The sequence below is a fragment of the Poecile atricapillus genome, chromosome 1 (genome assembly GCF_030490865.1).
Source record: "Poecile atricapillus isolate bPoeAtr1 chromosome 1, bPoeAtr1.hap1, whole genome shotgun sequence".
Lineage (NCBI taxonomy): Eukaryota > Metazoa > Chordata > Aves > Passeriformes > Paridae > Poecile > Poecile atricapillus.
The window spans coordinates 115531005-115554629 of NC_081249.1; the positions used below are offsets into that span (position 1 = coordinate 115531005).

At 50.1% G+C, this 23625-nt stretch overlaps 1 protein-coding gene across 2 annotated transcripts in view; it reads left to right on the forward strand.

Annotated features, from left to right (window-relative positions):
- Nucleotides 1–767: 767 nt before the first annotated feature.
- The window catches only part of TIAM1 (TIAM Rac1 associated GEF 1), a 122325-nt gene continuing 99467 nt past the window's right edge, over nucleotides 768–23625 (forward strand). For both annotated transcript variants that reach the window (XM_058861913.1, XM_058861915.1), the window contains exons 1-2: nucleotides 768–1044; nucleotides 14905–14964. The gene's annotated coding sequence lies outside the window, so the exon portion shown is untranslated. The remainder of the gene's footprint in view (nucleotides 1045–14904; nucleotides 14965–23625) is intronic.

The window sequence follows — 23625 nt, forward strand, 5'->3', positions numbered from 1 at the left end:
GGGAGGGAGCTGTGAGGATCACTGAGTTACATCCCTCTCCATGTCCCATTTGCCACCATGTGGTTTCTGAGTACTGCCCTCCTCAGAGAATACCTGGCAGTGGCTGAATGCTGTGTGACAGAAGCAGGGAAGCAGCTGGAACAGGCTGGAGTCACCATTCCAAGCTTTCCTGAGCAGGCTGGTTAGGAAGGGCTGTCTCCTCACACCTGGGCTTTGGGCAGCCCCTGTGCTGGGTGCCAGGGTTCCAGGCTGGGCTTTCCCAGGCTCTGGCTCCCAGCTGGGCTCCTGCTTGAGCTGCAGCTTGGACCAGTACTGAGGATACACTCCTGCTCCTTTTCCCCCATCCTTTCCTTTTGGTTTATGTCTGCAGACAGCCTAATTGGATTACTGGGGCACTCCACTCTGCAGGACTGGGGCTGGTCCCGGAGGCTCTGCGGCTCTGGAGCTGATGTGAGCTGGCAGCTGCTGAGCCTCTGTGCTTCCTTAGGGATCTCATCCCAACCCTACAGTGGTGGGTGCGTTCCTTCATTTCACCTGCCCCTAGCTGTAGGAAGGAACAATTCCAAGTGCCTTTGGGAGCGTGCTGGAGCCTCTGGGTGGGACTGGCCTCTCCTGGGGAGCGCGTGGCAATGGAGAGCCTTGAGTGCAGCTCAGATATTTGCCTGTGAGCAGCTCTCCTTCAAACGTGGGCTTTGTGCCCCAGACCAAGCAGCTCCTTGCAGCTCCCTGGGAGCTCTTCCTGCATACCTGAGCACTGGCCACGAGCTGCACAAACCCCACAGGTTTGCGTTGGCTCTCTGTGAAGGTAGCTCCCCAAGGATCCCATGTGTGTCTCCTCTCTCCAGAGCCTTCTGCTGCCCAGACACCAAGTGGAGGAACCGTGAAGGCCAAAATCTGTTGTCAATGGGACTGCCCAGAGGGAAAACTCAGCCCCTGTGCTCTCCAGGGATCTCTGCAGACAGTGCTGTCAAGCCCTGTCCCTGTGGAGCTGCTGTGCTCGCCTAGGAGCTGTTAGACCTCTGGAAAACGAGAGAGCTTGACAAGGTAAGTACAAATGACATGGACTTACAAATGAAATGCCCGCTCTTCTCTGATTTCTTTTTCTTTCTCAGTGACTGAGGTGTTTTCAGGAAGGAAGAAAATTAAGGCTTTGCTGCTTCTGGGACAAAACTTCTGTGCTATCCTTCCTCTGAGGTTTTTATAGTTTAAATATGTGGGTGTCTGTTGTGGTATCATGTGTGTCCCACCACACGTCCCTCCCTTTTCTCTGCCTCTTCTGTCATGAGGATTTAAGTCTCACATGCTTAAAATTGGTCACATGGACCCAGTAGCAGTTAAAAAAAACCCAACCCACTAAAAACCCTCAGAAAAGCCCAGGTGTGAAGGAGACCTCATGGTTTGGATGCCTGGGGCTTGGCCACAGCATATTTCCAAGGACAATTTGCAAGGAAGGGGTTTCTCCAGTGTGTCCCTGAGCCCTGGGCCAGTGCTGGGCTTGCCCTCGCATGGGGGATTTGAGATTTTCCCGTGGCTGGCACTGCCCCATGCCCGTTCAGGTGCATGTCCTTGGGCCTGCTTGTGTGCTTTGGTGGGGCAGAGCTGGCAGTGTGGCCATGTAAAGGCTGCTGGTCCCTACCTGTGGCACCAGGGCTGTGCAGGAGGAGGGTGGAAGTGGTGCTGGAGGTGCTGCATAGCCCCCACCCTTCTGTTTTGGGGAAAAAGAGGTGGAAGGAGGATGTGTGGCTTTGCTGTGGCCATGGTGGTCTCTGCAGTGCTGTGTGACCTCAGGGCTCTCTGGGGGATGCTACTGCATCAGTTCCCACCTGCAGCCTTTCCTGAGAATGAAAGTGGAGGCCCACTTTGTTTCTGCTAAAGCTGAAGCCTCACTGGAAAGGGATTGATTCTCCTTGCCCTGGGCATGTCTGAGAGGAGCTCCTGCCTCCGTTCCCCTGTTGCCTGGTTTTCCCTCACGGTTTCCCTCACTATGAAGCTGCCAGTGTAAAGCTAAGCCATGGAAATTCCACAGTGTGGTCGTTAATCAGCCCTCCCTGAGACTTTCCAGTTGCAGAACTGCCAGCAGTGACAGATGTGGGCTGTTCAATCTGAGCAGCTGATCCTAGCAGGAGGGCACGGTGGGTTATGTCTGGGTGCTGACCGCGTTCTCTTGCCCCAGTGCAGTGCCCTGATTAGTTTAACACAGAGATTCCAGTTATTAGTTAAATGCCTTTTTATACTAATTCCTTCTGCCCCCTCCTGTACTTAAGGGAAACTGGACTTAGGGCAGGGGTTCTGTTGTGGTGAGATGGCCAAAGCAGGTTTGCAGGCTTTGGCTTAGTCCCTGCAGTGTCTGAGCGGGCTCAGTAAATTCCTGCCTGGTCTTGGTGGGTGTAGAGTGATTTCTGCTGTGGGGCACTAAACACAGAGATCACAGAGTCACAGAGTGCCTTGGGTATGAAGGGGCCTTAAAGCCCATCCAGTGCCATCCCCTGCCATGGGCAGCGACACCTCCCACTATCCCAGGGTGCTCCAACTTGGCCTTGGACACTTCAGGGATCCAGGAGCAGCCACAGCTTCTCTGGGCACCCTGTGCCAGGGTCTGCCCACCCTCCCAGGGAACAATTCCTTCCCAATATCCCCCCTATCTTTGCCGTCTTGCAGTGGGAAGCCATTCCCTCTTGTCCTGGCACTCCAGGCCCTTTTAAGCAGTCTCTCTCCATCTTTCCTGCAGCTCCTTCAGGTCCTGGAGGGCTGCAATTAAGTCACCCCAAAGCCTTCTCTTGTGCAGGCTGAACAATCCCAATTCTCCCAGACTTGTAAAGGATGTAGAAAAAAGATGAAAAGAAAAAAGAGGAATTTTCCCTTTAACAACGCCTTGTTGCACAGAAGCAGGATTTCTTGCCCTCTGGCATGCTCAAGTCGGGAGGTCAGGATTTGGGGAGGGTGGGATTGGTGCAGGCTGACCCCCCGGTGTGACCCGCGGAGCACAATCCCACAAAGCAGGGCTGTTCCCGGGGGGAGCAGGCGGCCAGTCCTGATGGAAACGTTCCAGGGAATGAGGAGGAGACTGAGTGCATTTCCTTCCCTGGGTTTTTAGGAGACACTTAAGGGAGCACGCTGGGATGAATGAGGGCAAAGGCGAGCTGCAAAAAGCACTCAGTGAACTTGTCTGGGGATTTCAGCCGTGTGGGCCGTGCCCTAAGAAACAGCAATAAAAGCCAACAGCCCAAAGACCCTGATTAATTTAGAAACTCTGCAGCTCAGGGAGGAGGACTGGAAACACAAATGCAACAGCTCAGGCTGACCTTTCCATCCACTGCAGCGCTCTTGCAGAGGCGCAGGCAGCGTCTGAGCGGGGTGACCCAGGGGCAGCTGTGTCCCTGCAGCGCTGGGGCTGCTCTGCAGCACGGAGCAGCTCCCTTGGCAGCTCGGAGAAGCTGGGCCCCAGGTGCCTGTGCTGCCTGACACGGGCCCAAGCTGCTGCAGGGGGATTCGTGGTGCTGGTGACCCAGAATAGGCCTGTTCACATCCAGCTGGGATGCTGAGTGGGGTTCCTTGGCTTCCCTCTTCCATCTCCTGCCTCCTCTCCAGCATGAAGCTGATAGCAGAATTCCTCTTTCCCAGGCTGCTGTAGGCACTTGTTTCTATGATCTCTGTTTGTGTAGATCTGAGGCAGATTAAAGCCTCACAGGCTTGTCAGGGGATGGGGTGAGCCCGTGTGTGTATCTCACCCAAAATATTTCAGAGCTCCTGGTCCCGTGAATTCTGTGTCCTCCCCACGAGCTTCCTGGTGCTCCAGGGAACTTCTAACCACTTGAGCATCCTAGTCATGCTACAGGCAACTTCCTTCCCAATGGCTGTTAGGCTGTATTTCCTCTAATGGGAGGTGGAGAAGGTAGTCACAGAACCATCAAGGTTGGAAAAGACCTTCAAGGATCTCTGTCAATAAGGCCGGGTCTCCTGACTGTGGGGGATTTCACTTGGATTTGAGCATGTCTTTCTCTTCAGTCTTTTCTATACCAGGGTGTTGTCCTATGACCAAATTCTCTCCTGAAGTTATTTTAAAAAGCTCTAAACTGTGATATGTTCCTGTACAAGTATCACATGGACATATATATATATATGTATATATAGTAATTTATAATGGCATCTTAGCAGCTTAGGAAGCGATTAGTTTACTTTTGTGTGAATGTTTTTGCCTGTGTGGAGTGGGAGTTCTTGCTGACATGTGCTGGAGTCCTTCTCCTGCCCTTCAGCTGATGATGATTTAAATAAAAAACACTTCCTTTAGGAGTGTGTCAGAAGAATTCTGTTTTGAAAAGCTGTTTGCTTTCCTAAGTCCATATGCACATATGTTTTTCTCTTTAGGGTCTTAGGTTTCAGTGGTGTTTAAACCCCATTTTTCAAAACTGAGTTATTTAGAAGCCTAAGAGATTATTTGTATGAGTCTCTTCACTGTTTGTGGAAAAAAGGGAGCAGAGTTTATACCCCCCCAGCTTTGTTCTCTCTTTACCACCTTTGCCCTGTTAACTTTCTAAAGGTGTTTTTTGAACTGAAAGCTCAAAATAAGAGATAGAAATGGATAGAAAACTGTCACGGTCTTTTGTAAACTATGTAAGACTATCCAGATGTGTAAGAGGCTGGTGTAGACCAAGGCTCCAGTAATTCTGAAAATGAGAAGCTGTCCATGCATACAGCTCCTAGAAACCCAATCCATCAGTTATTTCTGGGGTTTTGAGCATCTGGAGCAATTTCCTAATTTTGCAGGAGACTTGGTGTGCAATTGAGGGCTAAGTGCTTCCTTTCTGTCTGCTTTGCTGGCTCCCCAGTGCAAAGCACCAGGAGCAGCAGTCCAGGAGAGCTGTATGAACACATGGTCTGGCTCGGAGCTGGTGTTTGGATGGAGTTCATCCTGCCTGGGGGGCAGCAGGAGGCCTTGTGCAGCCTTTGGAAATGTCTTCCATGCTGGTCTGGGCTCTATTGGTTCAATCCAGCCAGGTTTGTTTCATGTAGGAGTTCAGCTGAGTGCTGGTGGAAGCTGTGACCATGTATTTCTCCTCAGGCTGGCATTTTGTTTGGTTTCTCACGTTCCCCTGCTTACTCATCCCTCCTCTCAACTCCTTCCCCCTCTCCTGACTGGCACACCAGACCCTGCCTGGAGGATGGTGCTGATGGCTGGGAGTTGGCCCTAGCAACCAGAGAGATCCCCAAAAATAGCTGCTGCCAGGGTGGCAGAGCTCTGAACCTCAGGACGTGGCTCTGGGGTCGCAGTTTTGTCTCTGGTGGTGGGATGGGCCAGAAGTAACTGGGGCTGGATGGGCTTGGTGCAGGAGCAGTGCTGTTTGAGGCAGGAGAGGAATTCCTGCGGTGTTTTCGTGCTGAGGAAATGCCTTTGCAGCCCAGGCGTTCCTCCCCTGCACCCACGTATGTGAGAGTGCTCGTGCCCATGACCTGAGCTGTCACCTGCCTGGGCACACGTGTGCTGCCAGGCTGGCCCTGCCAGGGCTGGAATTTCTGCTGGAGAGGCTGCTGGTGCCCCTGGAGCAGGCCAACCTCTCCAGGAGAGCTCTCCTTTCTGGGAACACGGCTGCATGGCTCTCTGCTGCTGTTTGTTCTTGTGATAGTCAGCACAGGAAATATTTTAAGGTTCTTTTGGAGTGTGGCTGTTTTCTTTGCCCTGTCTCTCCAGCCTAAGAAGATTCCTGTGTTTGGGATATCACTGCACTTCCACAGCAGTGTGAGATTTATGGAGAATTGTTCAGCAGTCATCTTCTGCTGTGGCAAAGCTTTTTTGCAAAGATTATCTTCCCATTGCTTTTGGAGGGCATTCTGCAGCCTGGTGAGTTGCTACATCCACCATTCCTGGTTATCAGCTGCATTTTCCTCCAGATCCTTTCCTCTAGCCACCTCCATTTCTTGCTATATTTAAAACTATGCCAGGTAACTCATATTTTTTTAAAAAAATCTTTACCTAGATGTTTTTTGTTCTTGATGCAAACTCACAATGAGGAATTTTAGATAACTAGGCTTCACCCCTACTTTTTGTGCATAACTTTTATCATTTGCAGTTGCATTGGAAGTGAAAATACTCACTTATAAAATATGAAATAATCCCAAATGGTCTCAGTGTGCTTGGGTTTAAAATAGCTTTTAGGTGATAGGAAGAACGATGAGTTTATGCTTGGTTTTGTCTTTGGGGGGGTAGGTGTGGGTCAGAAGAGCATCTGCTGTTGGGAGCTGGGGGAAGGAGACATTTCTGTGGTACCAAGGGCTTTGCTGGTTTCATCAGGTTCTGTACCAAGCCAGCTTCTTGTACTCCTTGCAGCACTAAAATGTGCCTCTAACACCATCTGCTTGTTTATCTATCCCTTCTCCTTTATAATACAGCTGCGACCTGTTTGAAAGAGAAATCCAACCCAAACCCCAGAAGGGAATGAAAACAGTGGCAGGTAATTGAGTTTTAATGTGTGATGACATGCAAGACATAGGTTTTCAGGGGCCAGAAGTTATGTAAATTGTTGGTATAAGGAGACAGAGGACAGCCCAGATTAAGGTGGGGGCACAGATATTTATTTGCATGTGGGAGAGAAGAGACCATCAGCTGTAATATTTACACTCGATTACCCAGGGAGGGCTTGTAATTCCTTGTGTTCTCTGGAGCATATTCCTGCCATATGTATTTGGCTGCCAGAAGTTTATATACATTTTCTGCCTTTCCTTCCAAACAATGTAACATTTATTAGGAGTTGTTGTTTCAAGGGGGGAAAAAATCCCTGCTTAGAGCTGTGTTCTGGCACTGTACAGTGGCTGTGTGTGTCACATGGAGGATGAAAAGTTCTGTATTTGCAGCCCTATGAATGATGGGGCAGGAAAACTCTGCTGGACGCAAGGATGGACCCACGCAGGAGCCACTGCAGTGCTCTGGCATTGTTTGCCATGCTCACCTCTTTTATTTCTTTTTTTTTCTTTTTCCCTCCCTTTCCCTGGAATTACTTGTGATTGATTGTTGCAATTGATTGCAATTGTGAGAGCTAATTTTAGTGCATAATTTTTACACTGGAAGCCTGCCAAGTGTTTGTGTAATGGAGGAGAGCAACTGCACAGGATTTGGTGTGGGGTGTGCTTGTCTTTCTTTCTCCAATCAAATATCAGCACCCAATCCACAGACTGATTTAGATTTATATACAGGGAATATTTGTACATAGCCAGTTTTCTCCAAGAAGAAAATTCAGCCTCCTGTGGAAACAGAAGAGCAATTTACAGAGCTGTGATGAGTTCTAAGGACAACAGTGATGAAGTGACCATTGCCTTAGTTTTGAGATGAATAACCAAGCTAACAGAGTTCACTTTTAAACTTTGTGTGATGGAGCAGAGAGCAGATAGTGTTGTTGCAGCCCTAGGAGACAAATCTGGTGTGTTTAGCTGATGAAGAGCAGCACATGGGCGTATAGGTCTGGGCCCTTGGAAAATGTCGCAGCCCAGTCCAATTTCCACAAAGTTCCAAGTCAGGACTGGCAAGGAGGGGAGGTTGAGTTGCCACAGGATGAAAATGGAAGGTTTATTTCTGAGTGAAATATTAACTCAGGGATAAATTTTGCTTTCTACATCCACATTTTCATATATCCAGGATTCAGGATACAGTGAAGCTGGACTGCTTTGTAGGGCTTTCCTCCTTTTCCACTTGAATTTGGCCAGAGAGGAGCAAGAAATGTGAAAGGATAGAGAGGATGTGGAGATTGTAGTGGTGGTGCCTAAGGCTTTTTGGGACAATTTTTATATGGATTGAAAATTGATGCTAAAAAGAAAAGCTCATCTAATAGATTATTTTTGGTACTGAGATGATGGGCTCACTTGCAAGATTAGATACCAGAACTCAGTGGAACTTGTGTTATCCTTCTCCCACGGGTTTTTGGTGTCTCCTCTCGCTTGGTTTTTTTCCTGTCATTCCAGTTGTGATTTATCTTACATGCTTGTTTCAAAACAAGTTACACTGTCAAGCTGCCATTATGGAAACATTTGTCCCGGTTATCTTTCCAGAGTTATTCACAGATACAAGTTCTGGCAAAGTCAGGGACAAGAATGATGACAGGTGGAAGAATCCACCTTCTTGAAATATCAGTTTGGGTTTTTGTGTTGTCTTGGGGCTTTTTTAGTTCAGCTTGGTGCCATGTGGGTTTTACTTAAGGACGTGGTTTGTCCCTGGAAAAGTGTCTTTAAAAAGGATGGAACAGTTGAAATATGTTCAAGACAATTAATTAACGTGCCTTTCAATGGAAAGGGAAGGAGGTTTTTTTTTTCCCAAATTAAAGCTCCAGCCTGGTTAAACATTTTGTATCAGTTACAAAAGGAGCTCCAGTACATTCCTCTGAAACAAGGGATGAGCCAACTGCATCTGCGAGGTGTGGGAGTGACATTTCAGAGCCCACTGACAGCCTCATTGTCAAACTGAACATCATCTCTCTCTCTCTCTTACTGGTGCTAAGTGAGAGCTTCTCACTTTCCAGGGGCAGAATTGCTCCTTTGGAAAATGCCACTGGAAGGCATGGATACCTTTGGTCTGGGAACAGGCTGCCAAGTAAAATTAAAGATGAAATTGAAATAGCCCATGTCCAGAAATCAGCCCTCCCTTCCCTGTCAGGAGGCACTGGGGAAAAGGAAAAGCATGAAGTGCTTTTTGAGCAGTGGGGACTTTCAGCGGTGGTTTTGCTATCCAATTTTCCCAGGTGCTACAATAATTGCATGTTACACTGTGGTGATGTCCTGAGCCTTAAGCAGCTTCAATTATCTCCTTCCTTATGGGAGGATTTCCAGAGGTAGAGCACTAGAAAGAGACCTTTGATGTCCCGTCTGAGCTGTGATTGATTTGAGAAGCGAGACGCTGCAGCAGAAGGGACGCGGAGCTGCAAGACCTCTCTGCTGTGCTGTCAAGTGAGCAGCCGCTTCCAGCTCCAGCCTGGATTATTTTGTTTACAAGAAAGTGACAGAATGGTAGGATTGTGTAGGTTAGAGGAGCTCTCCGGTCCCACCTCCCTCTCAAAAAGCACTTAGCAGCGTTTTTGTGTGTGTGTGTGTGTATAAACAGAGATCTGGCGCAGATTGCCACCCTCCTGCGTGCTGCTGTGCTGCTCCCAGAGCCCAGATCACACTGCTCAGATCTTGCACCCCTGCCAAGGAAAGCCATCACCTGGACTGGGAAAAAGTGTCTTGGGAGTAGCAGGTGCAAAGAGTGAGTCTGAGGGAAGAGAAGAGCCAGGCAGGCACTGATAGAACATTCGTGGTGATGGAACTGATGGGGTAATCGAAGGCCAGAGCCGTGGACAGGACCTGGAGGCAAAAGGAGCAGTAATGAAAGAGAAGCAGCACATCAGAGAGGCTGATTTGAAGGCAAAGCTGAAGTGAAAGCAGAGGGGAGGTTTCCCTCTTTGATCTGTTTGATCTGCACCTGCGGCACTTTGTCCGGGCACCTCCTGGAGAGGGGCTCTTCCAGAGGTAGCTTGAAAGCAAATTCCCACTGCTGGGAGGGCAGGGGGGCCTGCTGAGCCAGGAGACATTTCTGCAAGGCTTTGTCGCTCTGCAGGGCTCCTGGCACAACAGAAAGAGAAGGCAAAGGCCCCAGTCCAGGTTTTCCAGGAGGAAAGGCAGGTGGTACGGGGCGAGCTGGATGACAGGTGAGGCGAGGAGTGTGTCCACAGTCAGCAGTGTCTGCAGTCAGGTGCAGACTGATTTTATTCTCTGCTTGGAATAAAACCACTCAGCACACACTCAAGGGCTGTTTTACAAATGTTTCCCTCTGGAAACTCTTACATGTTCCTAAACTTTGCAGTGTTTGGATGCCACAGTGCAGTGGGGGGAGCAGGGTGGGGAGAGGGCACGGGGATCAGAGCTGCCTGGAGGGGAGGACAAAGGCTGGGCTTGTTGGCTGGTGGGAAAGGCCAGATGGGAGAGAGGGAGGCAGGGGGAGGAGAAACGGATGTTGGATGATGTTGGAAGTGGTGGGTCAGGGGTGAGGGGCTGCACAGCTACACCTCGGGGTCTGACCACAGGGGCAGAGCCAAACAGCACAGCCAGAGGAGCTCAGGGTGCTGCAAGGGTGGGGAGAAGATGTTTTCCAGAGGAAACAGCTGGGATCATTCCCAGGCGTATTGTAGGGTTTTATTTCCCTCTAGGGCGATGTCATGAGTGAAACCCCAGCTTTGTTACTGGGAATGGCTCCTTGGGGGGTTGGATGCAGTGCTCCCAGAGTGAGGTGGCCTTAGAGGGGAAAAGAGGAGAAACACTTGTGAGCAGCTTTAGGGGTGCTGGTGGAGCATGGCTGGGGATGCCTGTGACCTGCTCCCCATTTCCCTTGGCGTGTTTTCCAGGAAAGAAAAAAAAAAGTTATATCTTTGAGTACATCAGGCTGATTTTATTTTTTTGAAATTACTTTTAATGCTCCAGAACTGAGTTGCTGTGGGTTTGAGCAGCTTGATTTATTCCTGACACATCTGCAGAACCATTTATCCTAATCCTTCCTTTCCTGTCCACGTCCATCCCAGTTGGTGCTCCTTGAGTGGAGCCCAAAGCCTCTGGAAGTGCCACTGCTGCCCTGACAGCTGTTTCTCGAGAGCTCTGCCTGCTCCGTGGGCTGTCCCAGACTTTGTGGGAGCAGGGATCCAGGAAGCTGGGCTGATGTTCTCACGGAGACAGAAGTGTCTTGCTGGCAAAGACAGCTGGGGTTTGGACTTGCCAGCAGTGACTAAGCCATGAGCTGACAAGAGTGTGTCGGAGGTGTGATGTGAGGTAAGAGACAGGTGTTGGGCAAGAGCACAGGGGAGGTACCACAGGGAAGAGGTAGCTGGCAGGTGGATGGGAAAACAGCCTTAAAACTGGGTGTCAGTGTTAGATGGAGGAGATGGTGATTCAGGAGCTGCACACGGATCTCATGGATACAGGCCTGTGGGAACAGTGCTCCTGGAATAAATGAGGCAGAAGTGGTTTAGCTCTATTTTATTTTATTTTTTTATGCAAGAGGTGGGTGTGTTGCTGAGACACGGGGACGGATCGGTGGTGGCTCAGTTTGCTGACAAAAGCAGGGAGATGGAACAGGGGACAGGAAGGGCCAGGGGCACCTGGCCTGTGGAGTTTGGGGGATCAGAGGCAGAAGAGAGTGGGATGGGATGAGTCCTCCCACCAGCAGTGAGGCAGTTTGGGGTGGATCTACCCTCCTACCCCAGCTACAGGCTCTAGGGCAAGCCACTGAGATAGAGTGTGAGGTTTTCCATCCGTGTCCATGCTTCTTGTCTTCTGCTTTTGTGTTTTGCCATCTCTGCTCTGGACAGACCTGTCGCCTCTGAAGCCACCGCAGTCCTTGGGAGCGTGGCAGGGGTTCCCCCTCCCTGCCTTCCTGGAGGGAGCCCTTGGTGGGACAGGCTGTGGTTTTGGCAGTGCCTTGGAGGCGAGATGGGACTGCCAGCTCCTCCCATGGAGCCAGTCCCTCCCAAAGGGGCTGCTGGGCACGGGGGAGCCGGACAGTGCACAGCAGCTACCTGAGCTTTCCCCCCAGATTTGCAGCAAAGATAGGAGAAGCATTTGGATGTGACCCGTTTATAGCCCGGGATAATTTCTGCCCTGGCAAACCCAGAAAGAGATAAAGCAATGGAGAGCTGAGAGCTAAATCTCTCCTGTACAAATGCTGGGAGCATATGTAATAGGATTGTTGAATTGGAGTTACATGTTTTCTGGGATAAGCACTGGCTGATGATAGCGGGCTCTTGTAGCCATGCTTAAATCAGGAAAAGAACTGGGGATTTGCAGCAGTTGCTGGGAATGCTGGGGTTTCCCTGCGAGCTTCCAGAAGAGCAAAAGGGAAGAAAAGGCTTTTGTAGATAAAACAAAACAGATCCCTGAGAAGGCTGGAGCTCCTGGGAGGGAGAAAACATCAGTGCTCTGACCTGAGGGTAGTCGGGTATCACAGGTTTTTCTTACACTAAATAAAAACACTTTGTAGATCTTCTAGCTGAACTTCCATTAGTTAACATGGGAAAAAGGAGGTTTTTTAGCAACATTTTCATTTTTCTTCTCACCTTTCAAGAGGTGCATTAAAAACTGCACAACCCAAGAGCTGTGTTAAACACCTATTATTAAAGTGCAGTTTTAAGCTAAGCTTAGGAGCTGTCAGAGCTGAGCTTGTCTGCCTAATCTGGACTTGCTCTCTTTTCCTGTGAGGGCTCTGATGCAGTGTTAATTGCAGGACAGCTCCTGCCTCACCTGCAGCAGGGCTGATTCCTGGCAGTGCTGGTGGCAGTGGGCTGCCCTCACCCTGGTTTTGTCCCATGAGGGACTCAAGGATGGGGAGGGATGTTTGCTTCTCTCAGTTTGGGCAGCCGGGGATCTGCTTCTCCTGGGGACTTGCTCTTGAGCTGTGTGCCCATTGCTTGTGCTCTCCAGCCCCAGCCAGGCAAGGGAGAGAAATACCTCGAGTTGCTTGGGACCAGGTGCTTGTGATGGGGCAAGGGCTGGGAGGAGGATTTTTTTTGGGCTGGGAGGAGGATTTTTTTTGGGCTGGGAGGAGGATTTTTTTGGGCTGGGAGGAGAACTTGGGTACCCGCGTGTTGGGTGCGAGCGTTGTGGCAGAGCCTGTCTGTGCTGAGCGCGTGGTGCTGGAGGCTCTGTGGAGCTGCTGCAGCCCAAGCCCGGCTCTGGGCCAGCGCAGCCTCTCCGTGGGGCTCTCCACACCCCTCTGGGGGTGGTGGAAAGGGGAAGCACCCGGCCCAGCCCTGGGTGTCAGTGCAGATTTCATCACGCCACAGCGACAGCTCTGCCCATCATTAGGACTCAGGCCAGCAGGAATTAAGACTTCCAGGCTGATCTCCATATCCTTGGCAGGATAAAATTTCCCAGAAGTGTTGCTAATCTGCTGCTGCCTGTCCTGAGCTCCCTGCAGACCCAGTCCCTCTTGTGCCAAGCCCTCCTGGCTCCAAGAGGTGTGTGGGACACCCTGCGTTCCGCTGAGCTCCCGTCTGTTCCCTTTCCTGAACACCCAGCTCTGCTGAGGCAAAGCAGCGGCCAGCACAGGAAACAGAAAGGGTTGGATTGGGGTTGGGAGGGAGCTTAAATCCCATCTCATTCCAACCTTCCGTACTCTAGCACCAAGCCCTGTCCAACCTGGCTGCTGGGACAATCTCTTTCCCAGCCTCATTTTTATGTTTGAGTTTTTCCAGGAGCTCCTTGTTGGTCCACACAGCTCTCCTGGAGTTCTTACCTGCCTTCCTGCTTGGAGGAGGTGATCCTTGGGTATTAACCAGGTTTTATGGGCCTTTCTTCCATCCAGGGCTTTATCCTGTGGGTCTCTACCAAGCAGCTCTCTGAGATAATGGTTACATCCAATTGTTGTTGACTTTTTGATGAAAATCCCTTTTTTTCTGGCTGTGTCTCTTCTTCCCTGTGAGACCCCAGAGCTGTACTTTACCTGCTGTAAAAACCTGGGAAATGCTGCTGTTTGTGTGTGGTTTGCTGGGAGAGGGGAGGTGTAGCTGTGACCCCAAATCACAGCTGGGGTGAAGGGGTGTCCCTCCAGGGGAGGTGATTGGAGGGTGTAGGGTTTGGTGGGTCCTCGTGGAGCAGCACCAGCTTGGAAGCCTCTGTCTGAGAGCTGCTGCGTGGGGCAGTGCTGTGGGATTGGGGCTGCTGGCTCCTCCTCTCTTTCCCAGCTCTCTGGCTGCTGGATTGTCAAAGAGCAAAAGACCATTCCCATGGAATTACGGATGGATAAAACAGCAGCGGCTGTTCAGAGAGCAGGTGTTTCCTCCCGGGGTTTCAGTTACCAAATTCATCAGGACATTCCAACTTCTTGAATTTTAAATTCCCTGATCCCCAAGAACAAAGTCATTTTCTCAGCTTTGGAGGCTGACATCTGCTTACAAGGATTACGTGTGTTCCTGGAGCAGTGGGCACAGATTTTCTTTGTGGAAAGGGATATATTGGAGAGAGTATTAAACCCCAGCACAAGTTCCTGCTCTGGAATGGAAATTGCTGTGCAGGTTTGGAGCAAGGCATGTTGGAACTCGCTTATTTATTTGGCAGATGTCTGATGGTGTTACATCATCCCCAGCCCTTGGAGCTGCAAGGGCTCTGGAGGGCTTGGAGCGGTGGGTTGGCCATGGAATGCTCTGCTCTTCCCACTCTCCTGGTGTGGGGGAACAACCATTTTCCATCAGGAGCTGTTGGCAAGCTCTGCCTGCCACAAACCCATGTCCTGAGGTGATGGGAAGCACTGGTCAGGGAGAAGAGCTGTAGGAAATCTGTGCTGGATGGTGCTCAGGAGTTGTCAATCCACTCATGTTTCCAATCTCAGAGCAGCATGTGGGGATGATATTTGCTGGTGATAAGTGACCTTTTACTGCTTTTGTTGTGCAGGCATTCTAGGGATTTATTTTTTAAATACATTCTGTTTTGCTACCTGAAACCTCTGCCAGTGCTTTCAGGTTATTGTTCTGTGAGATCCACACTAACCTCGAGCATGATTTTGCTGAGAGCATTCAACTGGGAGCCAAGCTTTCTGTAGAACTGCAGATCAACAGCAGTGTGGTACAATTAGCTGAACCCTGGGCCTGTGGAAAGAGTTGCTTTAGAACAAGTAAATGCTGCCTGCAGCCCTCGGTGTCTGGAGCTGACCGACTGCAGACCCAAGGGAAACCACCTTAATTGGCTTCTGTGGCTCTGGCAAGATACAAACAGCAGCTAACAGGGAGAAGCAATAGGGATTTGAGTTCTTTCCCCCTTGCCCTAGCAGGTGGAGGTGGTGTCAGTGAGAACAGTCTGGCTGCCTTGCTTTGGCTGAGGTGTGTTTTGGGGATCAGGCAGCTGAACTGCAGCTCTGTGCATCTGGATGCTCCAAGCTGACCTTTTAATCTTCCATTTGCATTCCAGGAGCTACGTGGGACAACCAATGTTTCCCTTTGGTCCTGTTTACTGCTGTGCCACCCTCATGTGAGTAAGGACTGGGGTGGATTTGGTGAGGGTGTGTGTGTTTGCAGCTCCTGCCCACCCTCCTCCTGCTCTGCTCGCCTCCCCTTCCCCTCCCCGGCCTGCAGAGCAGAACAAGGGCTCTCTTGGCAATAAAAATGTTAAGGCCTCTTGGAGATGCAGAGTGAAATGTTTCTACGAGAGACTGTCAGCAGCTGCATGTTTTTTCCAAGCAAGCATGGCCAGGAATGTTTGTAGAAACGTGGCAGCACTAAATTGGGACAGTTGGTCACTAATCTGTGTGAAGATACAAAACTGGTTAAATAAAAAGATTCCCTGAGGCAGCCTCTAAGTTGCAATATAAGGGTGACCCAGGCTTTTAAAGGCTCCTCTCTGGCCCCTGTTCCTCCCTACACTTCCTCTGTGTGGTGGTCACTCCAAATTACTGCCAGCTGGCCCATTTGTCCTCTCTGGGGTTGTGCTGCTCCTTGGTTTTGACCTTTCAAAGAGACAGACAAAATCTGTGGCTTATGCAAATCTTTGAATTTGCAGCCAGCCTAACAGTGAGAGGGAGGAATACAGGGAATTTGAACTGCAGAGGGAAGAGATTCTGTTCTTCAGTGCCTCACTACTGACCACAGACCCCACTGTGCCCATAAATGAGTCTGAGTTTGCTTGCCTGTTGTATTTGAGGTTTTCTTGCCTCTCTGTTGCCTTCTACCCTTGTTTCAGGCATCAGGTTATGGTATGTTTCCAGCTAGACAAATATGAGCTGTTTTTTTTGTTCCAGGGTAAGTTTTATTTTCCAGCCGAGTGGTTCCGTAGTGTGGTGCCTTCACAGACACAAAAACAGAACAGAAAAACATGATTTATAAAAATGTCAGCATCATAAAGAAAGAAGAATGAAACCAGAGGACTGCTATATCATCAAAGTGAGGGTGCCAGTGTGTGAACATGTGGCAGGGCAGTCAGTTAACAGAAAATGATAGTGAAATTGGGTGATATTTCCAGTCTCCCCAGGGGAAAGCACACATGCTTTACAATGGATAATGAAACATTATGGGTTTTTATGTCTAATACGTTAATTCTGCCAGGGCAGTAATCCCAAGGTTGCAATCCACATTTAAGTTGGAAAGATATGCACAGGCTTTTATTGAGGACATAAACTACAGTGCATTTAAGGCAAAATAATAGAGAGATGGGAGAGGTTTCCACATCCCTTCTCTCCCACTCTATTGTATCAAATACTGACTCGTGCCAGAGGGGCTGCTGTCCTGAAGCCAAGGGCTTCTTCCATGGCAAGCATAGAAGTTAATCCCTTTTCTTTTTTTCGGTTTTGGGAGGGAGATACCGTTTGTGATGTTTTTGTGCTTGTGTGGGTTTTGTAAGAGTAAGTCTTGAGCACTTCTAGCTTGAAACACCTGCAGGGGCCAGTGGTTGTGGATCAGCCCAAGGTACTGATCCAGAGTGTAACCTGTGTGTTATGTACCTGGTTACCCCCACTCCAGCCCCAGTTCCCTCCTGTGCTTCCCTGCCCCTGTGGAGACGTGGCTGTCCTTCTAATCAGGGGCATGTGTTCCCTCTCCCCTCCTTGCAGCAGCACTGGGGCTTTGCTTAGTGCACAGTGAGCAAGTTCAGGGAGCCAAAATGGCCAGAAAATAAAACTGTGGTCTTTTGGCCAGCTGTGTTTTGGGAGCCAGGTTGCTGGGAGAGATAGGCAGGATGTGGCAGGCCTGATGTGGTCATTTTTGGAGAGGTCTGAGGAGGAAGGAGGTGTCTTGGAGTCTGTTTAGCTCTCTTGTAGTCCCAGTAGTGTCATCAAAGCACTTCACTCCCAAAGCCCAGGAATAGATGGTTTAACCTTTCCTTGCCAGCTCTGGGGTTGTGCTGCTTTGCTGTGGCTTTTAGAGCTTCTCCACTTGTGTCCTGATGTCCCAAGGGACACCTGCTGTAAGGACCAGGGTCACCCCTGCTGCAGGATGGGGACAGTGTGGGAAACCTGAGCTTTTCTGTGCTTTTTATTCTGCTTTCTCAGGGGTCTGTCCAGGACTTGGAGGACATAGGAAGCTCTGAGTTTGGTGTGTTACTGGGATGGGAGAGGAGCTGGATGCTCACGCCCTCTGTGCTGGCCTGGCTTAGCCCAGGGGAGCTCAGCTGGATTCTGCAGAACCCCCAAATGCGGAACGTGGCTCTTTGGCTCCAGGAGTTCCCTCATCTGCAGCGGGGGAAGTGGGCCACCTTAGAAAAGCCATTTCTCCAAGTGACCAAGCCCCGTGTTCTAGACGTGCTTCAGCACACGATGCCCCACTTCTGCTTTTGGGCAATCAGTGCAGCCCATGGAACTGAGCTGTTCTGTTACTCTGCAGTGTATTTTTGTTTTCCCTGCCTATTTATTGTGACTTTAATACCTCTCCACCACTATCCATCCCCAACCCTGTGTATTAATCGTGTCTGTGCGTGTGTGTGGGGAATAGAATAAAGGGAAAATAGCTTTGGTCACACAGACTTATGCAGAGCAGGATCTGCCCTGATATCTCTCCGAGCTTCTTAGAGTTGGACCAGTGACAGCAGGCAGCATTGGAGTCCACCTCCCAAATGTTGTGTTTAATCCTAAATCAGGCTTTAGCATTCAAGTAACAGACAAATACTGCAAAAGCCTCATAAGAAGTAGGAGGAACAGGCAGGACTTTAAAAAAAAAAAAGTACAAATGAGGAAAAGTAATCAGCAGTTCTGGAGCTGTTACGATTTTCAGAATGCGGGGCTTTTGCCAGTAAAAGGGACCAGGTCTCTGCCCTTGAGCTTGCTTAAGAAGTTAATCTGTGTATGAACTCTCAGTCTTGGGGACCACTCAGAGAAATGATGGATCTCTGAGCCTTCAGTCTCACATTTGTTCAAGTAAGAAGGTAAGGTCACATAGCAGTGGCATTAGAAGCTGGAGGCTCAGGTGGGACCCTAATGCAGCCCTTCCAGAGGTGAAGATGGAACCCATGGCTGCAGCTCTTGTCTGTCAGGGTTGCTGCTGCTGTGCAGACATTCAGGAATGGGCTCACAGGAGCTGGGGTTGGACTAGCACAAACCAGGTGTTCTTTGCCTGCTGTGTCCATAATGAGCCATGGCCTTCCTCCAAAAAGTAGCTTGGAACAAGGTTTAAGAGGCCCTTTATTTTCTTTTAAATGTGCTGGTACCAAAAGATAGCCAAAGACTTGTGACTGCAGTTCAGAGAAGATGCCTCCAGTTGCTTTGTGTTTGTTCTGCCTCTCCCCTCCTTGTCCTGCTGACCATGGAAAAGAGTCATTGTTTAAAGGTGTTCCCTGGAACTGCTTCTCAGTTCCTGCCATTCCATAGACTCTGAGGAGGCTTCAAGGCAGTGGCTCATCTGCCCTGGATGTGGAGGTCGTGTCCTCTCTGCCTTATGTCCTCTCTGCCAGGCATGGCTGAGCCGGGGCTTTTGGGAATTGTTTGGACAGTTTCCCTGAGCTTGGGGTCACCGTGTCAGTCAGGTGGGAGGGAAGGGATGTGTGGGGTCCTCCCAAAGCAGGATCAGCTCTGGGACCAAACCAGGCTCCTCAGGGCTCTTTTCCAGGCAGAGCTTGAAAACCTCCCAAGGATGGAGCAGGCACAACCTCTCCTGAGAGCCTGATCCCACTTCCCTTTTTGCCCTGAGCATCTTCATGGTGGAGATCCTGGTGTATCCCAGGTGCTCTGCCAGTGATTCCCTGTGTCCACTGAAATGTGGTGCACCTGGACTTGGCAGGGCCACCACCATTGGGGATGCCTGACAGAGGCCAGAGATGGATGCAAATTGTGCTTTGAAATGAAAGGCTTCTTCCTCGTGGGCACTGGCAAACAGATGTATGGAAATGGAGTTCTATGGGATGTTGTGGCATGGCTTTGAATGGGGGGAGGATAAATAGGGAAAGCTGAAAATCAGCATTTACTTTCATACAAAGTTATGTTGCTCTTTCAATTAAATAACTGGGTGTGAGTTTTAAAAGGGAAAAAGACCCCTCAAGGCAGCTTAGAACAAGTTAATAGGAAAGGAGAAGCAGGGAAGGCACTGAGACAGAGCAGAGACGTGGTCAGTCCAGTTGTGCCAGCTGTAATGTTTATAACCCTGAGTCACCCTGTGACAGTCAGTGCTGGTGGCCCTCTGGGCAGGACCTGAGGTCCAGATCTCTGCTTGCCCTGGAGGGTTTTGGGTCAGGCTGTGAGTGGGTCAGGGCCCCCTGAGAGAGGTGTTCACAGTGTGGTTCCTGCACCGTGCTCTGGTCCGGGGAGGTTGAAACCAGGTCAGGGCTTCTTTTCATTGAGGTGACATTGAGGGGAGGTTTTTTTTTGGTTTTTTTTTGGTTTTTTTTTAACCATCTGGCTGTAATAGAAGAAATAAATTGGAACTTGTTTTCTAAAAATGAGAACATGTGCAGTCAACCAGCATCTTTTATTTTTATGCAGCACATCTAAAATAGATGCGAGTCTGCCTCTTTCAGAGCGTGCATCCGGCACGAAGTCACAGCAGCGTTGGTGCTCCTGCCCCCTTCCTCTGTGCTCCCTCCCCTCACTTCCCTGCTCCCACCACTTGGCAGTGAGCTGTTGAGGAAGTGACTTGGGTTTGGATGTGCCAGTCAGCCCCACGCGGCGGGGGGAAGGTGCCAGTGACACGGGGAGGGGGTGAGCGGTGGCGCTCCTCTGGTCCCTTCTCCTTTGGGAACCCTCTGTGGGAGGAAGGAGCAAGGACGCTTGTGGCAGCCCTCCTGCTCAGGTGGAAGGTAGAATTGGATGGGCAGGGAAGGTCTGTCCATCAGAGGAATTACTGGCAGAGTGCTCTCTGCCATGTCCCTGGAGCTGGCGGGCACCGAGGGTCTGTGCTCGAAGCTGTGCGCTCACTCTGCAAAGGAGCAGCTGCTCACAGTTGTTTCTTTTGGGTCTGCTGGGAGTGGAGAGCATTTCCCCTCTCAATTCTTGCCTCCAGCGCATGAGGAATCATGGAATCAGAATAATTTAGGCTGAAAAATACCTCTGAGACTATGGAGTCCAAGCTGTGCCCGATCCCTGCCTTGTCCCCAGCCCAGATCACTGAGTGTCACATCCAGGCTTTCCCTTGGGCACTCTAGGGACGGAGACTGCAAACCTTCCTGGGCCCCCTGAGCCTCTGGTCCCCCCTTCCTCTTTGATGTCCCTTCCCTGTGCTTGGGCAGCTCTGCAGCTGTCCAGGGCAGGGGAACAATCTGCCCAAACTGTATTTTTTTTTTTTTTTTTTTTTTCCCATCAGGGCCATGCAGGAGATGGGGATAACACTTGCCTTGCAGGGCCATTGTGAAAGTTAATTTGCTAATTATTTACAAAGCACATCAGAGTGCTGCTTCAGTTATACACAGGGTTATGATAACATCTAATTAGTAATTCCTTATGAGGCTTCGTTTTCTTTCTGCCATAAATATTGGCCTAATGTAGGGACAGCCGTGCCTGTGCTTGTCATCCCAGTGCCTCAGAGGGAATAAAAAAGCTGGATTTGATTTGTAAATGGTGGCTCTCTACCCCCCCTCCTCCTGTTCCACCTGACCCACAAAACCACTGACCCCTTTGGTGAGCTGCTGCCTGGCTGGTGTGCATTGATGGGTCACTGCTTGGGGAGGGCTCACCCCTTCCATGGAAATCTCATCCCTCTGGCAAAACCCCTTGCTTTTCCCTGCTTTCCCATCCTTCCCAGCCTCAAAGGTGTGTGCCCTTTCTTGCTGGGCAGGTAGGAGGGATGACAGGCAGGAAAGAAGGAGCTACTGTGGGAAGATCTCTGCCCTCCCTTTCTGTGGGACCTGGACCAAGAGCTGGGATAACAGGGTACAAGAGTTTCTCTCCAAGCTTTTATCTTTTTTTTTCCTCTCTCTGTCTTTGCCCGGGTTTGCATCCCATATTGTGCCGCTCTGTTTCATGGTGTGTATGCAGCATCTTGTCTTTGCTTTGGCCAGCGTGGATATGTCATCCTGTAGTGTGTTGTTTTTCTCTTCTCCAAATAAGTAAAACTCAGAGACCTTTGCTGTCCATCACACATTGCTGGTTTTACTCAGCTGTGAGTGGCTTTGGGCGCTTCTGAGGGTGTCAATATCCTGTGTTTTTAATGCTTCAGTGCAGTGAGTCCAGAAGCTTGTGATACCTATTTTTAGCGTTGAAAAGTTTTGACAGCTAAAGTAAACCTACATTATCCATCACTTGACAGCATCGTCACCAGCGTGCAGCTTGTCACTCTCGTTCAGAGCTGATTTTTCCAATGAAATTAAAACTATTGGCAGGGATGTGGTGGAAGTGTGTCAGAACGCAGCATGAAAATGACAGCAGCTACTGCCTGGTTTCAAAAAAATAAATGAGAGGAGGTGTTAGCATTAGAGGTCCTGAATAAAATGTTCCTTCTTGAGCCTTCCCCTGGAAAAAGGAGGCAGTCTCTGTTTTGTTAAGCTCTGGTTGATGGAGGCAGCCAGAGCTCCAGGAGCCTTTGGATGACGCTCTCCGGGATGCACAGGGTGGGATTGTTGGGGTGTCTGTGCAGGGCAGGTTGGGCTGGATGGTCCTTGTGGGCAGCATCCAGCTCGGGAGGTTCTCTGGGTGTCTGCAGGCAGAGTGCCCATGTTGGTGTGAGATCTGCCAGCCACAAGCAGTGCCCTGAAACACAAACCTTAAATTTCAACTTGTGCTTGGGCCAGAGGTGGTTCCTGCCTCTTGTCACTTGTCTTGGTTTCATAGGCAAAGGTGCTGGCTCGCTGCCAGCATCCACTCCCTGGAGCTCATTAGGAGCCTTTTCTGCTCCCCTTGTACAGAAACAACAGGGATCAACTTTCCCAGGAGCTGATATATCTGCTGACCTCTCCAAAGGGAAAAAAACCTCCTGTAATTCATTACCTGACTTCTGTAGGGGCTGAAAGGGAACTATTTGTGTCTGAACAATACTTGCCTTTCACAACTCCCTTCCTAATCCCAAATAGAAACATAAGGCTGAGAAAATCTTTCTGATAGCGGGGAGTGTGGGTACATTCAACCCGGTATCATTTTTCATGGCATTAATGTTCTGTAATTGCCAGGGGTTGGTTTGCAGGTTTTTATTGGACAAAGTGAAGGCAGGCAGTGTTAAATGCCTCCATTTACCAATTACCCCATCAGTTTGAGGGGGTAGAAGTGATTCTGATGGTGGCATGATGGTTTTCCATCAGTGCCCTCTTGTGAGGTGCTGCATCACAGATGCACAGTTTGAAAGGTGAGGTTTGAAAGAAAATAATGCAAGCTAAGTCACCTTTCTTCATCAGTTTATGATTGACTACAAGATGGCTTGAATCAAACCATCCCCTGCTACACAGGGACAGCCCTTTGCTCCTGCCAGGTGCGTGGGGCTATACAGGCATAAAGAGTGGGATTCCAGGGTGAAAGCCACTGCTTGGGTTGGCCACATCATCCACAGGGAACTTTGAAGGCCGGGTTACATGTGTATGGCTGCAGTTTTTTCAGGATTCCATGGGAAAGGGTGCCAGTGACGTGTGGCTGGTGCCTGCTGCGTCATCTGTGCTTGTGGGATGTCTGGAGAAGCACCCAAACTGGCTGTGGACATCTGCTCCTTGGTGTTCCCCTGGGGATGTTCCTGACAGATGATTAGTGCCTGCTGGGCCCCAGGTTGTGTCCTGCTTGATCAGAGTGGGTGACAAGTCACCCAGCATGACTTGCAGAAGGACCCGAGTGGCTCCAGTTGTCTGGATGGTGGAGACAGAACGCTCCTCCAAGGTCACCTGTGTGTGCAGGTGAAAAATAAGACAGATACAATCATGAATTTTTGAAGCACCTTGGCTTTGTAAGGTAAGCCTTAGTTAAGGAGATACGGTCTGCAGAGCCCTGTGTGAGCACGGCAGATGCTCCTCGTATCTCACCTTCCTGCTGTGCTCAGGGTGAGTCACTGTGCTGAAGTGACTCCTTTTTTTCTGCCCCAAGTGCTAATCCATTGTTAAAATTATATTAACTCATATGTGCTAATTAGCAGGTGTGCCAGGGTGTGAGAGGCCCAGGATGTTCATTAGGGTTGATAAAAACACCTTTATACAGGATACAGACCTGGATTATGTCTCCCTTCCTTTCACCACAGAGAAGTGCTGTGTTGTCGGACCTTACTCCGCTGGGCTCTGTGGTGGGATCTCCACGTCTCAGCTTGATATTTGGGAGAGCCTGTGGGCTCCTTGGAAGGTTCACAGAATCACACAATGTCTTGAGTGGGAAGGGCCCCACAAGGATCATCCAGGGCAGCCCCTGTCCCTGCATCCCTGGCAGCGCTGTCCAAAGGCTCCTGGAGCTCTGGCAGCCTCGGGGCCGTGCCCATTCCCTGGGGAGCCTGGGCAGTGCCAGCACCCTCTGGGGGAAGAACCTTCCCCTGATTTCTGACATAAACACCCCCTGGCAGAGCTCCAGCCCTTCCCTGGGTGCCATCCCTGTCAAAGGGAGCAGAGATCAGAGCTGCCCCTCAGGATGAGCTGCATCCCCCACTGAGTTCTGACCTAAGTCTTCTCCAGACTGGTGGGATTCATCCTGCCAGAAGGATGGAAGGAAAAGAGACTTTTCCCAGTGGTATCATTACTCAGCTGAGGAGGGAAGGGTAATTCTGTGCCCATTTGCAGGGCAGAGCTCATGGCTACTCTGGAAGCTCCTGGAGGTGACGTTCC